Source organism: Pteropus vampyrus, unplaced genomic scaffold, assembly GCF_000151845.1.
Source record: "Pteropus vampyrus isolate Shadow unplaced genomic scaffold, Pvam_2.0 Scaffold11, whole genome shotgun sequence".
NCBI lineage: Eukaryota > Metazoa > Chordata > Mammalia > Chiroptera > Pteropodidae > Pteropus > Pteropus vampyrus.
The window spans coordinates 18,997,407-19,001,275 of NW_011888792.1; positions in this window are offsets into that span (position 1 = coordinate 18,997,407).

Sequence of the window (3,869 nt, forward strand, 5' to 3'; positions counted from 1 at the left end):
TGAGAAAGCCTTACCTGTGGCTCTAGAGGGAACAAATAAATTGTTGGTCATCACAGGCACTCAGACTGCTGCTGGCAAGCAAAAGATATTCATAAGCACTATCACTCAAGGAGGGTACTTGTTGGTCCAGTGTGCACTCTGCTGTCTAGATTTTGGAACATTTTAATAATGTATACATTTTCTTAAATATTAAATATTTTTTCCTTCAAAATCAACACTAAAAACATTGATAGATTTTATATTTTAGCTCCCCAGCATAAATTTCCATTTCTTATCAATACATTAATTTTCTTTTGAAAAATGATCTCGCTCCCATTGTATATAGTCTGGAAGGTGGAATTAATTATATACTGTTTTTTGACTTACTGAAGCTGAAGGGGTGCCCACATCACAGTACTCAGGTACAATCAAGGATTACAAGTCAAAAATAAGTTTAGCCAAATGGATTATCTCTGCTAAGATTATAAATCTCAAGTGCAATGAAACAGTATGGAAGACTAGCTGGAGCTAATTTATTCCAGCAGTCTTTCCCTCACGGAAAAGCTGTTCCAAGTCTGCGTTCTTGTTCTGGTTTTAATCCTGGTTTTCAACAACTTCATTCACCTAGAAAGACACTGATATTCTTGTAATAAATTTCTTTTTATTTAAGTTATCTAGAATGGGTTTCTGTTGTTTGCAAACCAATAACTTGAATACAGGACACGCTGAAGTTGTTGATATATCAACAACTTCAGCAAAAGAAATTAATAAGGCTTTTAAGCTTTCAGTCCATACTTTTGTTGGTGTCTGGAAACTGTCAATTAGCTGCCACCTTTTTTGAATCTTTTTTTAAGCTTCTTTTTTTTTAACTTTAGAAAGTCCTTTTGCTCTTGACCTTCAGAAATGAACTATTCTAATAAAATATTAAAAGATATGGACCTGATTTAGTAGAATGAAAATGAAAGAAGAGAGTTTTTTTTTTATCTTGACAATATCAGTGTCTACTTTCCTCTAATTTTAATGCAGAAACTGTCAGTGTACATTAGAGACAACTCAGTAAATCTTTACAGAGAGGAGACATTGAAATGATATTCTCCTGATTATTCATTCCCCTTTTGAGACCAGAAATACACTATATATGATATACAATATACCTTAATCAAAACAGAAAATATAGCTAATTACCATTTTAGTCAAACACATCAGGGGATTACATACAAAAAAAATTTGGTGAATAAGCCTGTTTCTAATTATCCAGGGAAAGAAACTTCCATATGTGAAATATACATTTTCATGTATCTTCTTCCTCTCTGTCACTCTTCTCTGTTTCTGTCTGTATCTCTGTCTCTTTCTCTCTCTCTGTGTATGTGTGTTTGTATTATCATCTATTTGAACCTTTCTATTGCTTATTTGTAACAAAAGGAGAATGCATGTGAGGGGTTTGTAGCCCACAGTACTCTTGTAAAGGATAAATGGAAGACGATGAAATCTATTGAAATCATGGTCATTTCACTCAATTTCCTTGACATACATACTTGCATAGAGAGCTTAGAATACATACATAGAAGTTAGAGAGCTTCTCTGTAGTGGAAGAGTTTGGTCCTGGGTACAGTGCAGCTCTTTACTCTCCATATGACCTTGGAAACACATCACTTAACCTTTTTCAGGCCTTGCTCTTTATGCTACGTAATGAAGTGCTTGGAATAGTGATCTCTAAGGACTTTTTTTCCTCTAAAATGAGAATAGTAGATATTGTTACAAGTGATAGTCAACGTATGCATCCTTGGTATCAGTTTCTTCAGTAGAGTAAAGTCAATTCTGGTAACTAATCTATTTTTCTGTAGAGAAAAGACAAAAATAAAGATTACGTATAATTTGCTGTGTTTCCCCAGTATTAGTTTTGGGCTTTGATAGGGAGTCTCTTCATAGAATACAATCTTAACTTAAAATACCCCATGGATGGGATAATTCATCTAGTTTTAAAATTGGATTTTACTGGCCAAAGCATGGTATTTGAATCACATCTTTTGAGTTTTAGCTTGAAATTGAAGGCTTAGTGTTCACTATTGCTTTTGAGTGGTTTACTAGCTTTGCTATAAGACCTTTGTGCTCTATCTATATGAGGAAAATATTTTACAACATAGACAAATATATGGTTTCTTTCTCAAAAATATGTTTTTCTATTTATCTCAGATTAAGTTTAATTTATAAACATTTATTTAGTATCAGACATGGTGGTAGAAGATGAGAGAACAAAATAAAATAATTTCTGTATGTGCAGGAGTAAACTGCAACAGCGGACTTTCTAAATATACCTTTCTGACCTTCGACTTTTTTTTTTTTTTTCTGCTGTACCCATGCGCTAGATTCACAGTAACTTTTAATTCCTCGATTCTTCCAATTTTCTATTTCTCTATTCTGGCTTAATTTCTTTCTACATTTAAACCTAAAACCATGAAATCTCATTTTAGTCCCCCCTTCTCCAATAACCTCTATAGCTTTGTCTCCCAGTCTTTCTCTATACCTGCCAAATTATGTGTTTACTATGTTTAGACAACTGAGCACAGCTAATGGAAATTACATAACTGGAAGAGAGGGGAGAGAGCAGTTTCATAGTTTTCTAGCTTCAGCTGGGTACTTAAATCTTCCCTGAAATCCTTTAATCTTTTCATCATTCTCTCCTCCATGCATTATTATTCTAAGATCACACAACTATTCTCAAATTTTCTAATTTACTCCTATCTTTTGATTCCCAGAAGATGATAGTGCCTTGGAATTCATAGAGAAAATAGACTACAGTAAGAGGAATTTAGTTTTTTAACCTTTCACCTACAATATATCTGTATCTACTCTTGCCTTTTTTCCTCTTTTCCCAGAGGAAGTAGTCATTCTTTCTGTTAAAAAAAATCTTTCTACTTTGCCATGGATCCCATTATCCCCATTTCTTCAGGGACTTCGATCCGTTGATTATTGTGGCTGAATCTTATAACACCAAGATTTCTTTCTATACTGATCTTTTTCAACAGTTTCCATCTTTCTAACCTAAAACAATTAATAAGCTTAGAACATATTTTGATTTTGTATATTCTTTTAGGCATCACACCATATCTTTTTGTCCATTAACAACCAAGCTGCTTGAAAGAGTATCTCTCATCTCTTACTCACGCCGCTTACATATAGCTCACTATACTTAGTGGAATTCCAGTTCCTTGGAAATCCATGGAACTACTTTTGCCAAAATTGCCAATAGTTCTAATTGCAAAATTGAATGAGTAATTTATGGTTCTTCTATAATTAATTTATGAGTTGTATTTGATAGTAGAGTTGACAATTTCATTTTCTTCCCATTGAAATGATTTCTTCTTCTGGAATTTTGGTTTTCTGTCTCCTTTTCTGACTGCTTTACATAGCCTTCTTTTTGGACCTATATCCTCCACAATATCCTATGTTTTTGTGTTTTTCATGATTTCATCTACTGCTTCTATGGTCTCCTCTACATTAGAAAGGAAAAGCTGGGAACCATGTTTTTGAGAAGACGCAGGGCTATTACAAGGAAATATAATCTGTTGATGCCACAACCTATATCTCAAACACAACTTGCTCCCATGCATCATAGCATATCTCCAACAGTTCTAAGAATCTCCTGTTGACTGTCCAGTGGCATCTCAAATTTAACTTGTACAAGACTGAACTCATAATTTCTAGAGAATTCATAGAGAAAATAGACTACAGTAGGAGGAATTTAATTCCTAAATCAGTTGTTTCATATATCCCTTCAGTAAATGCCACTTAGTTTCACTTGGTTTTATAAACCAGAAGTTAGGAGTCATCCTGTATTATTCCAGCCCTCCTCATTCCTATTGCTCACTAAACACTGTCAATTCCTAAAT